The following is a 14,371-nucleotide window of genomic DNA, read 5'->3' on the forward strand; positions in this document are numbered from 1 at the left end:
TAATTGTACTTTTTTTTTAATTAAAAATAAATACATTCTCAGTGATTGATTCAGAAATTTAAATTCAGTAATTTTTAATTCAGTGTTTATCGTGGAAGAGATTTGTAAAAAGAAAAAAAAAGTGGTATGCATTAATTGCATTTTAAATGTACTTTAGAATAAATGTATTGGATGTAAAAATATGAGCATCTTGTCACTGACACAAAACATTTTTGTAGTGGCCTTGCATGCTGCTGTATGTCTTGGCATTTGGTACTATGGAATATCACCTATATGGGTCAGTTAGTACAATACAAATGGTGGCTATGGGATGGTCAATTGATCATCCAGTAGACTCATTCACACAGCCATCCATTGTTAACCTTGGGCTTGACCCCTTGGGAAAGATGATTTTTGGGGAACACACAGGCTGTATTAGACTGAACGTGTGGTGAGCTGTTGAGGGTGTAGGGACAAGCTGGAGCCCTCTGTATGTCTGTGTGTGATGTACGACTCGCCGTCTACAAGGCTACAGAGACACTTCAAAGAACAATAGAGTTTTTATGTGTGCACAGCCTGATTTGGGATTTATTAATGTCAGGCTCCACCACACGGGTTTCATCCACTCACACACTCAAGAACACACTTGTATGCTTAGTGCGTGCAGCACTCAGAGTCTTTGGTTTGTTAACAAGGTGGTTTGCACTGGACGTCAGGCCAGACCACATTCCTCAAGTCATTTCCAATGGAAGAAGGTTAATTGATTAAATTACTCCCTACTGACTCCTTAATAATTTAATTTGATACTAAACAGAGCAGCATTATTGGTTAATCAGGAAATAGGTGCCAAGGGATTTAGACGTGCTGCTCGGAATTAATGTGAACTTAAAGGATTAGTCCATACAAAAATAAAAAATCCAATATCATTTACTCTGCCTTATGAGATCTCCAGTGTTGTTATTGTTGAAACCAGAACTGTTTAAAACACTTTCAATAATCCAAATAAAATAAAATATAAATATTTGATGAAAAATATAAATCAAATTAGAAAAGTTGCTTGAAATAAAATTGTGCAAGTGCAAGTTGAAGTTCTAAACTATTGGTAAAACTAAAACTGAATTAAAATGAAATAAAAATATAAAAAAGACACACAAATAACAAAATAACAGAATCTACAATAATACCTAAGCTAAAATGTTGGTGATCCTAAAAACATACGCACAACTCTTTCTTCCGTGGGACATAAAAGATGACGTTTAAAGGTATGTTCATGCTGCTCTTTTTTCATGCAGTGAAAGTAGATGGGGACTAAAAGCTGTCAAGTTCATATAAGGAGAGAAAAAACTAAAACATAACAAAAAATAAATAATACAAAATGGTCTGAAACCATAAAATAGAATTTGTGAGGAACAGACTGAAATTTTACTTATTTAAAAATATTGCACTACAAATCTAGCTCGACAGCTTTGGTCACTATTCACTTCCATTGTGTGGGAAAGAGCAGCTTGGAATTTCTATAAAAATCACTCATTTATTTTTATTTTTTTGTTCCACAGCAGTCATACAGGTTTGCTAAGAAATCAGCTTTTGTTAGAGATGACAGAATATTAATGTTGTTTGAATTATGCCTTTAAAGCCATCTTTTATGTTCATAAAGAAGGCAAAGTCTCAGCTGAGATAACATAAGAATCTCTGGAAAATGTCATGTTTAGTCTTCTGTGCAAAAAATCATTTGGGGGAAAAAATTGCCACTAAGTGTGTAATCTCGGATAACAGTTTGAGATTCAAATAGGCATGTTAACAAGTTGGATAGAGTTGGGGCTACCTCTCCGTGGGTGATCTCTCCACAGCCAGGGTCCGCACCTCGGAGGTTAACAGCTACACATCATTAGCTGTACCGCACTGGAACACTGCTATTACTGCCGTGGCACAGTCTGCTTTTCTTCTGCAACCTCTGGCTCTCAGAACAGTAGCGCACAGAGAGAGAGTCAGCAGGAAAGAGAAGGTTTGTTGACGGAAAATGAGAAGATTTAGCGGGGAAGAATGTGGACAAAAGGGACAGAATAACAAAAAGTTCAAGAGGCAATGCAATGTGTATTGTAGACAAAAAGAAAAAGGACTCAAGTGGGTTGAGCGAAGGAAAAAAGTGAAAGTTGATGGAGGAAAAAGCATCAAGTGGCTTAGTCTGAAAAGGCAGAAGGTGCCAGGAAAGAAAGAATGAGATTTAAGGGAGCAGAGAAGTGGAAAATCTGATGATACACCTGGAAGCTCTCAGACGGTCATTCAGCTGGAGGTCACAGAGACGGATTACACATTACACTGACTCGGATTACATAGTACACTGATTTCAAATGCTCAATCCAGTGCGCTTTGGTTTTCATTTGAACACAAACAGGTCCAGGTGCTCCATATGGCCGGTGCGTCCCTGTTTAGTGCACTGACACAGTCAGGCACATTTTGTAAAGTAGCCCGGGACTGGAATAATCAAACACAATACCTTACTAGAGTGTTGCTTGAGTGTATGACAGTTTTACACACATTATGGCCAGAGGGAAGAGGGTTAGCGCAGTCAAACACATTACGGTGATTGAAAGGGGGGGGGGGGGGGTGCGAGTGAGATTTCTAAAAACATTATGGCGGAAAGGAGATGGTGTCCTTAAACACTAAACGGTGATGAAGAGGAGGAAGAAAGGAAGGTCAGGAGCCTCAGTTTTAGCAACTCTCCTGAGATTTGACACAGGCTCACCTTGTGAAAACAAACAAGTTAGACATAGTTGATCACTGTCTCCTTTAACTCTGAAGTGTCTCTTGTTCTTCCTGTTGGGAGATGTGTGATAGTGCCGAGTGTTTATTTGGAAATGGCAGATAAAAGTGCACTTGCTAGATTTGACTGGTATTTTAGGTGCATCCCAAATCGCATACTTATGCACAATTCTGTGAGGTTTTTTTTGTATAAGTAGTGCGTTCACACTATAAACTGCACTTTACTGGTTTAAACCGATGACAAAAAATTAATGAAACTTTAAAATCTAAATTATTTTAAGATATTCTAAGAAAAATTTATTTAATCAAGTTTATTAAGTTTAAAAAAATGAGAATTGGTTTTTCTTTTCTTTCTTTTTTTTACGTACTCTACTTTAAGCGAAGAATGTAAAATGCTTTAAACTACATGTTTTACATTAGTAATATTTTTTTGTCGATTTATAGCTTTTTCAAATGTCGTCAACGCCATTTTGTCATCCTGTTCACTTTTTTTAAATGTAACTATTGAATTTTGAATATTAAATTCTTTGAAATTTTGATATATATATTCTTTATGTATTGTATGTAATTCTAAAGTCTGTACAAATGGTAGTGATAATGTCTGTCGGTTTGTTTCATTCACTTATTTTTCAACAACAAACAAAAATATATTATTATTATGATTTAATAGATGCCATATTTGATAAGATTTAGTATTATTATTATTTCAGATTATTTATTTTTGGGGGGAGGCTTTTTGTCTTAGGCATCCTGTAAATCCTGTTTCTTTTCATTGTGTAAATTGTAGTTATAATTGCTTATAATAATAAAACTGACCTTTACCACAGTACATTTCTGAAACTCCCTCTGCAGAAACACATAAACGACTAAATTACTAAATAAATAGATTCATTTTTTAGTTACAATTTCATATGTTGTTCTGTAACAGGAAAAACCCCAAGTCATGCAAAAAACATCCAAGATGGTTTAGCAGAGTGCCCGCCTTTCATAATTAAATCAAGAGAGTAGGAATTGACCGCCTCTTCTTTTGTGGCAACACTTGAGTGGATCTTTTCTTGCCTTTTAGTCAGGTTGACTTTAGATGGTTAATTAAGTCTTCAGTTTGACAGGTTGTCAGACTCGTCCAAGCCTCTTATTGCAGGCTTAGCGCCGCAGGTCTGCAGCGACGCAAACCCAGACGGATTGGGTCCAGCTGGGACTGGATTAGGCGACGGGTCGGGGGCCTGGAGCTAGTCTTTTCTAGAGGGCCCTGGAGTGTTTTGTCTGTGCAGCTTGAGTTAATCTCCCACCCTGTGAGCAACCTCCCAACAGACCCCACTGACTCACCCCAACATGTGGCCAAAGTCTGAATATCGTTGATTATTGCGTGTATGTTTATTTGCTTCTGAGACTCAAGCATGCAAAAAACTGATTGTTATTAATGCAGTGTGTTGCTACATGCATCAACTCAATCTCTTTAACCAGAAGTTTGTTGATACAGTACATATTCTCCTTCAGACGAGGCATATCCTATAATCTCATGTATGTCAGGTTGTCAGGAAGAGATATTGACTTAGGGTGGTCTCCCTAAACAGTCAATTAGACAGACAGGTGTGCATGTGCTTTCTGGAAGAGCATCACATGAGCTATAAATGTATTTTTTTTACTCGATTGGCTTTATTTTTGATCGCACGCTGACAGAAATGTATTAATGGAGGGCAAGTCTGCTCGTTGCACTACTGTCTGGACAACATATTTCCCTGACAAATGTTGTTTTAGGGTAAATCTTCCACGTATGTCGCGAAGCTACGATGATCGTAAAGGAATTAGCTGAAAAGGTAAAACCTGTCTTCAGCACATGCAACGTTTCCAAAAAAAATTCTTTAGGTAGCTAAACCCTGTTTAAGGGATTACATTTGCAAGCCAACAAATGCAAAGGTCTGTCTGTTTTTCCAAATCTGACTATTCAAGTTGTAACTTGAGAAATAAATCAGGCTTTTTAAATATATGGTGAAAATGTTGCGTCATGCACGTACTTAAATTTATTTGTTAAAATGTACTCTTAAAATGCTGTCTTGTACCCTGAGGCTACATACATGTTAATATCATTATAAAGGGTTTACATAAAATTTGACAATAAATTTAAGCTCTAGATGACTTAACCACAATACTGTAGCTGGGAATCAAATGACAGGCTTCAAATGCCAGGTTCCCATAACTCTAAAGTGTGTCCTCGTCCAAAACTAACAATGCTAGCAGGGATTCTCTGATCTGGGTATGACAGAGGAACCGGGCTCATTCAAAAGCTACCGAAACAACAGTGAGTCAGGGGTGAATCTCGCCAAAAACACCACTGGGCCAACAGATAACCACAACCACAAAAACATCAGCGGCAGAACATGATGGGAGTGCAAACTCATAAAGACGCATACAGAGCTTTTATATTGACAGATGTCTCTCCAGATGCTTGTTTGGTTTCGTTTCCCCAAGGACGCTGCTCAATCTCTGATCACTCTGTTGAGAGGAAAAGTGTGTTTTATGGCACATTGTGAACCTTGTCGAGTACAATGACGGGTAATAGATGAAAAGCTGGCATTGTTAGTGACTGAGATGACTTGATGAATGCAGTGTGCTCGTTGAAATAGGGTGGTGTGATATTTAGACTAAGTGGACAGGAGACTTGAGGTATGCATTCCTCAAGGTACGGTGAAGGGTGCGAGCCATGGTTCTAACCGCACAGGACCTTGATGTGGCTTTTCCACCATCAGCCCCCATGTCTAACTTTACTATCAGCACTGGAGTCGCATCAAAGTGAAACTTCTTGCTAAATGCCCCATCTTATCCAGCAGTATCATCTTTTGTTATGGTAGCTAAGTCTAGGATTATTATTGTTAACTAATACTAAAGCTATAAGAAATATTTTTGTTTAAAGTAAACATTTACTGAAATTAACATTTTATTTAATTTTAATAAAATCAGCTAGATGTCAAGGCAGCATTTCTCATTTTCATTTAGTTTTCCGTACTCAATAATCAATATTATTCCTTGCATATATATTACCTACCTATACACACAAACACATATGAATATATATATATATATATATATATATATATATATATATATATATATATATATATATATATATATATATATATATATATATATATATATAATATATTAGTATAACATTTGAATAAATAAAAACTTCAAGAAATGACGAACAGGTTGTAACAGTTTTGAACTAATTAATTTAAATGGACAGCTTGTCCTTTTGTGTAACAGAGTAAAAAGTAAATTAATCAAATTTACCAATTCTATTGGCATTTTTTTGACTTACAGTAAGTATTTTCAATTCAACATATCACACAGCCCTAGTAGTAGCTACTATGTTCACACACAGCTGTTATCAGTGACTTTATGTCCCGCATGAATATAGGCAGTGTGCATGTGCGTGTATGTGGATCTGATGAGGTATAATTCACGGTCATTAGCTGATCTTTTAACTCTGTTCCCACCAGCAGGACAAGGGTTTGTTTTCAAAGTGGAGCACGTCAGTTCTCTGAAGTGTCTCGCTGATGGGAGCGAGAGGATGATATTGTCTGGAAAGGAATGAATGAGACTGATCTTCTGCCAGGGAATTTCTACTGCGGATACATCTAGAAGAGCCTTGGCCAGCCAGTAACTGTTCCATTAAACAGCGCATACCTGATCATAATGCGAACCATCTTCAGTACAGAAGCGTTTATGAGATTAAGGCAGTTTTTGGTCTTGATTCTATGATTATGATCATTATATTTGTGTATTTTATTAACTGTCTATCATTAGACAGTAGTGCATTTGTTATATCAGCATGTACATTAATATCTCAATGAGATGCCTTGGCTTGTTCCCAGCAAAGTCTTTATTGCATGAGCCAAAAGTTATTGTCATGAGCACCAGTGCCAACAGTTGAATAGCCATTAGCGTTTCCCTAAAGCAACCACAGAATGCACACTAGACGTCTCTGATGGATGGCTTGTCATAATGGAATGAGGGCTGAAAGAAGGCTTATTTATGTACAAAGCCTGCAGATCCAGTAAAATGCATTCCAAGGATAGAAAACATCTCATTTCAATTACAAATCTCGGTTTTCCCACTGAGTAAATCAAAGCTGTCTTCATTCTAATCGCTTGACCCCTTCTTCTGTGGGGAAATGCCCTAAACATGCTGATTATTATACAATAAAAGATAATGGAGTGTTTCAATTGTGGTAATAAATTACAATATAAAATGTTGGTTAAAGAGCAGATCATATTATTTCATCAAAGTGCAATGAACGTTTGTCACATTAAATAGAAAAAAAACATCAGTTTATTTTTTTATTTTTTTCTCTGTTGCATGGATGGTTTTCTTGTGTGAATTAGGGTTTCGAAGCATTAGGACTGAATTGAGAATGCCTTTCGAATTCCAATTTAATAATGAAATTTGAATTGACGTAGCAAATAGGCTGCTAAATTGCAATTCGATGTTGAATGTAAGTGCAGTTTAAATTAAAATGTAAAAAAAAAAATGTATGTAAAGACTATTTTAACAATAAAAACAAAAAATTGGTTGTTTTGCTTCAAGGTCCCATGATGTGGATTATTTTATTTTTTTAAATGCCTTTTTAATGTTTCCTGAGGTGTACTTATATTGTTAGTATGATTTTTACATTTAAAATGTAGAAATAAAAGTCATTTTTATATCCTGATTTTAGTCCTCTGGCTTGAATGCTCATTTTGAAGGGGCATGTCTGCTGTGAGACTCAGAGTAAACAACAACTGTTGTGATTGGCTGACATCTTTGCATTCAAAATGCGTAGTACATGTGGAACCCCTCTCAAATACTTTTACTACATTTTTTTTTTTTTTTACTATTACAGCTGTCGAGATTAACGAATCATGGAAGTGTTGATTATAGCATAATTTTTTAGTTCTTTTCCCATCACATGAAAGGCTGCAGTGAGAATGCAGAGATCTTGTCATTTCGCGTCACCGCGTTTTCTCTCAGAAAATGCTTTCACCACAACTAACAGCAAACACAATATACATAACAGCGTCATTCATTATAACGGCAGTTTGGGCAAGTGTGCAGATCAGTCGCGTTGTGTGATTGACAACTCCAAACAAAATAAAGGGAGCTTCTTAGATCGCTCTCTGTAGTTTAATTACGTAAGGGGATTATTCCAGATCGGCCCGTCTCAGCTCTCATTTTCTCAAAGGCAGAGCAGGACACCCAGGGCTTGGTTTACAACTATCGTAATTTCTAGACAGGCTAGAGGAACTAGTATTAATGTAAAAAAAAAATCCTCATAAAGTGAAATTTTCATGTCATGGGACCTTTAAGAAATCTATGGTTGATTGGTTGGATGGATACAGAGGAAGATGAATAGATGAGCATTTTTTATCAGGATTCTACATTTACTGTATGTTTAGTTATTTGAATTTATTTCACTTGCATATAAAAGTACCTAAACATTGCCATTTGAGTTAAATTGCTGAACATTAACATAGGAGCCTTATAAAAATGCAGATTTTAGATGCAAATTTCAGACAGCGCTTTTGCATCTGAACTCTTTTGAAGCTTTTGTGGATCAGGGTGGAAGAACATGTTAAAATCATCTGGAACCAGTCCAGTTCAAATTCCCTCTTCTTTAATTCACTTTTGCCTGACCCTGATAGGAACGCACTCAGATGTGTTTTCCACACGCTCCCAATGCTGTTTCCACTTAATTTTAAATCAAATCGTGCAAGTTACTGATATACTGGATGGAGAAACACTATTAATTTTTTTGAAAGATTAAGTTGTTTGAAATCAGATATGCTGCTGGAATACATTTTCTATCTCTGGCTGTCCCATAAAAATAGCCTTTCTTTGAAAGTAATTGGCCACACAGAATTAAATGAAAGTATTTTATTTATTTATTTTTATTATTATCATTATTGAGGAGATCTGCATTTTATCTCGTGCTCCTGTCAGTTGTGTTGGATGTACGATGAGGTTGAACAACCCCATAAGTGAAGCTTGTTTTTATCGAAAGCTTGATTGTTTCGCTTTAGGGGGTTGATGAATGAGAGCAGGACAGTGGCGGAGTGGACGAGCGTGTGCCAGCATTTCATTTGCATGCAGAAACATCCCTTCATTATCCTAAATGGCAACCAAACAATTTGTCTTGCCCTCCATTATTTCCTGAATAGCTCTTGACTTGCCTTATTCAGTAATGTGTACGTGACCCAATCGCGGGCAGCATTTAACAAAAGCATGTGTGTTCTCCAAAAGCATGTCCTGCATTATATATGAAGATTTTCTTCTGGGTAACATGAAAATGTGTCCATTAGTCTGTTCCAACACAAGTGAAAACTATCATGGACTGTCAATCCTTGAAGAACGTTTTGAAATTATGATTTACTCACCCTCATGTCGTTCCAAACCTGTGTGACTTCATTGTGTGGTTTGGAATTGACACATTTCACAAATTGATTCAGTGTTATATATGCATTTTAATATATCAGGTACAGTACATGTCTTTGTAAAAATAAATATATACTGTATATATCTCTTAACTTATGTAATCTACAGGGGAACCGTCATTTGAATGTTACTGTCTCAACTGACTCTCATTATATGGACACTTAAAAACTGATATCAGGTGAGAGACAAGGGAGGCTGTTAACATCTGAAACTGTCCCTGAAGTCATGTTGTGCGTCATTGTCTTGAAAAAACATGTTTCTCTCTTTATGAATGCAGCCGCTCGTGCCCACAGCTGGGTCTCGTCACTAGCGGCAAACACCTGGTGACTCATCACAACGGCACATTGCATTAACGCCGCGTTCCCAGGAAACGTTCAGTGTCCGAGAGAAACACCTACGTTGAAGAGCATCCGGTTATTTGTGCAATCATCCACCCGCATGTTTTTGTCACAAAGGCCTGTTTTTCCCGGTGGCACTGTCGTGTTAATGTGTGATGTAAGCATTTCATCACATAAGGTTACCGAGGCACAGACTGACTCATTATATTTTTCTTAAACACCGAAACGGTGCATAATAAAGCAAATCGAATTAAGCGCTACACCAAAACACTCCATAGAAATGGATTTAACCACAGATCGTCAGGTTTCATTCAAAAGAGGATTACAGTTGCTGTTCTTTCTCTCTCTCTCTCTCTCTATCTCTCTCTCTCTCTCTCTCTTTTACCCTGATGTTTTTTGGCAGCACTTTCAGCTCCATATTGAATATGACTCCCCAGCTTGGCTGTAACGTGAGTGCCAGTGGTTAGTTTTTATTCGTTTCACAAGCATGTAAATGTTTAATAGAGATGCAGGCTGGACTGCAATGTCACTATGACAGTTTTCCCAAGCTGAAGAGCACTGTGCCTGACAACAAGAGCAGAGATACATGACACACAGGTCAGATTTATATAATACTCTAGTGCAATTTATTTTATTATTTTTTTGGGCTAGGTCTGAATTCCACAATGTAATTTACCTTTGGCTCAAACTAAGTTGGATAATGAGCAACAGTGTCTGGCAACATCAGCAATATTTTTGAGATGAGGCTTGAAGGCTTGATGTAACAATTTGGTGTCTGTCCAAATGAAAGGTTTGAAAAGATTCCAGTATTTGAAAAGACATTTATTTGGGTGAGAAAAACACTCCAGTCATATCAGTAGCCTAATCAAAGTGATTTATTTTATTATTATTATTATTATTATTATTATATTTTTTATAGTATATTTTTATGGTTTACTATAATATACTATAATATAAAATTATTTTAACGCAGTGTCTATTTACATTATTTGCAAATAGTCCAACATCTATTTGCACTAACTCCGCCCACCAATGTGTGGTTGGGCTGGACAAAATTACAAAAGATGGCTGTCAATCGACAGCTTCAGTGGTGTAGATTTTAAGTGCTATTTTATTTAAAATTTTATTTATATGATCAAACCAGATTATGCAATTTAAATAAGATTTTTTTTTTTTTGTAGCGACATTATTTAGTATATACAAATTTTAAAATTATCTTGTTTGAAAATTGGTGAGTAGTATACATAAATGAAAACTGTTTTATCTATCTATCGATCTATATAATTAAATGTACATGGAGTGGACTGTAAAAGTTTCAGAACTTTTGAAACTTGACACAGCAGACTTAAAATGCTACAGTATGTTCACAGTGCTGAAAATAGTAACGAGATGCAACACATTGGCCAAAGATGTCCATCCCTAACTTTCTTACACCTACAGCAGTAATTAATATGTCTTTGTTTGATTTTTAAAGTTTGGTTTTGGTTCTGGTCAGCCTCATCATGTACAGTATATGGTGAACTTCTGTCACCTACTTTTATTTGAAGAACTCTTAATTTGTTCATAATGGTAGACTTAATGAAGCCTACTTAACATTTCCAAACAAGCCTTGTGTATTGGTCTAGATACTTTAATTGACCCCTGTAGATGAAACTCTTCATTTGATTTGGTTACATTTTAATTTCAGCAGCCATGCAAAGAAGCTAATGCTCTTTCCCTGTCCTTCTTAACCCCAATTTACCTTGACCAACGGCTGCAGGGGGGATTTTCTGCCAGCTTAAGCCTTCTGATTGGGTTACACAGATGGAATAATGAGCGCTTTTCTGTTGTCTCAGCCGATCTGGAGTAAAGCTCTGCGGACCAGACCATTCACTGACGCCACACAACATTTACATATACATGAGATTTAAAAAAAACTTTTGCCTCCTGAATTAGTTCAGCTTCCTCACAAACTCGACGAGGCCTTTCCACATCACTAGCACTTTTTAGGAGCACTCCATCGGACAATGAACTCCTGTGATCCGGAGCATAGACCTGCACATCCATTCAAAGACCATTTAGTTTCTATCCTGAAACTAGTGTTGTTTGTTCTGACCTGAATACCTCAGCAACAGCTAATGTTTGCTGGTTTTTAGGAAAAGACGTCTATTAATGAAAGTAATCAGGCTGTAATTAATCTTTTCTCCAACAAAAAAAGTACCAAAATGTTCCCATGTATTTTGGTAGTATGTGTGTTTTCAAAAAGTGACTCAGAAGTTGATTCACTATCTCCGCTGATGAATTTGGTTCAGTGGAGTATTTGTCAGACTAATTAAAACCAGCAACTTGTCTTTTTTAAAAACTATGCATTAAAACAACCATTTGCTTTCTGAGTCACCAAAAAATAAATAAAAAATAAAAACTGAGTCATAAGAATAATTAGTTCAAGTATCAGACTACATTGGTTGTTCTTTGGATTTTTGATTCATTAAAAAGATCCAGTTGGTAATAAGAGTAATTTGTTCAGGAATCAGACTACACTGGTTGGACAGTATGGTTTTGCTTCACTTAGAGTAATTCATTTAGGAATTAAAACATAAAATATTATCTTTGATTCGCTAAAAAGTACCAAAGTAACTTGTTCAGGAATCAGACTATACTGGTTGAAATGTCTGGTTTGGATTCACTAAAAGGTCATGATTCGTAAGAGTCATTTGTTTGAGAATCAGACTACACTGGTTATGCTCTGATTTTTATTAATTAAAATAACCAATTCGTAGAGTAATTTGTTTGATAATTGTTTTTCTTTTTAGATTGTATGGTTTTGATTAACTATGAGTAATCTGTTCAAGAATCAGACTACCCTTGCTGTGTGGTGTGTTTTTGATTCACTAGAAAGAACCGGAGTAACTTGTTTGGGAATCAGACTACACTGGTTGCACTGCATGGTTTTGATTTACTCTCTTGATTTACTCTCATCAAATGGCTGATGAGAGTTATTGTTGGAGAATTAGACTACACTGGTTGCACTGTATCTTGTTCATTCACTAATAAAACTAAATATTCATTAGCAGTGGTAGAAATCAGAAGCATTTAGTATTATGGTGTTTTTACCAAAGTACCATGATATTACAAACTGATACCATGACTCTATCATGTACCACACTGCTTCATGACACTTTAAGGTACCTTTTTTGGATTTAACATATTATTTTCTCATTGTTAGCAATAGTATTTTACTTGGTTAACTGACAACCCCAAAAATCCACAGTGAATGAGATCCAGGTGTGCTGAGCCTTTCCATTTGCACTTATGTTAACTTGAGATTCTCCTACGCCAAACCACATGGTGATAAAGCTCAACCTCGTCCTGGTGCCTGCCACTCACATTACATCACCTGTAAGACAAGTCCAGGCACTGTCAGACTTTATGAATCAGATGAATTTTTTTCTTATTCTTCTCTTTCTTCCTCTGTTCTGCTCTATAAATCACTCCTGAAATCCGAAGACCCTGCTAATGCACCACTGGAACGGATGCATCTGTGGCAAAGACGCTGCGGGATTCTTCCTTCACAGTGATATACGGGAAGAAATTACTTATAGAAAATAATCTGCCTAGTTTCTCAACCCTGGAGCTCTTTCATTGATGTTTTTATGAGGGTGCCATTTCACCCATACGTCATGGTTCATCACTGTTTGTTTACATTCGGTTTACAAACTTTGTCAAAAAGATTTAATATCAAAAGCTTTTATGAGGGGTGGGTGTCAGGGTGGGGGGGGGGGGGTGTGGATTATGAAACTTCCGTTGTCCACTTGTCAAGGACTATGACCTTTTGTGAAATGAGTGTTGACCTCTGACCTCTGCACCTCTGATGAAACAGAGGAAACACGCCTTTTCAGAAATGGAAATGGACAGGAGGTACTAAATTTCCCAACACACCCTCATGTTCTAAGGAAAATGGACAAATTCAGTGCCGCTTCTGCGTGCTTCGTTATAAAGTTGACAATGATGGAATGAAACCAGCAGAAAAAGTTTTTATTGTCTTACAAGTATATAAAAATATTTTGCATTTTTGCATATATTATGGAAATGTCAAAGTTTCTAGCATTAAATTCTGAATCGTAAAATTTAAGCATTGCAAGGTATCTTTACCATGGCCGACTACGTCATCAGCGTTCACTCTGTCTCCTGTCTCCTGCTGGTGTAACACCTCTCTATTACATCAAGTAATGGAGGACGTGTTTCAAGGGGCTTTGCTGTTCCAGCAGGAATCTCTGGTAAAGTGATTATGCTCTGAGTTCTGTCTCTCTTTCTGAAGTGTGATGAAGCCCTCAGGTTACTTGCATACTCTCTTGAGAGAGAGGCTCTTGTTTTTGGCACTGTCTACTCTGGTATTTCCACTTTATAAGCTGTCATTACCATGCAAATTCTGTGTGATCCTGTGAAACACTGAGTGAATATTGGATCTAAATAAAATAAAAATATTTATATTTTTGCTGTAATATTTATATTTACATTTGACCTTTGAGAAAAAATAAATGAGTGGGATCTATGGTTTTTATTTGTATTTTTTATTCAGTTTTTTAATTATTGTTTATAGGGACCAATTCTCATTATTAACTAGTTGCTTATTAGCATGCCTATTATTGATAGCATATTGGCTGTTTATTAGTAGGCTACTTCTAAAGTAGCTTCTAAAGCACATATTCTGCATGACCATATACTACATCCCATCCTACCCAGTACCTGAACTTAAAGGGCTCATCGGATGCAAGTTGATATGATTCTTTAGGGTCTTAATGAAAAATCAGTAACATAGTTTGGTTAAAATTTCTCAATGG

This window comes from Carassius auratus, chromosome 4 (assembly GCF_003368295.1).
Source record: "Carassius auratus strain Wakin chromosome 4, ASM336829v1, whole genome shotgun sequence".
NCBI lineage: Eukaryota > Metazoa > Chordata > Actinopteri > Cypriniformes > Cyprinidae > Carassius > Carassius auratus.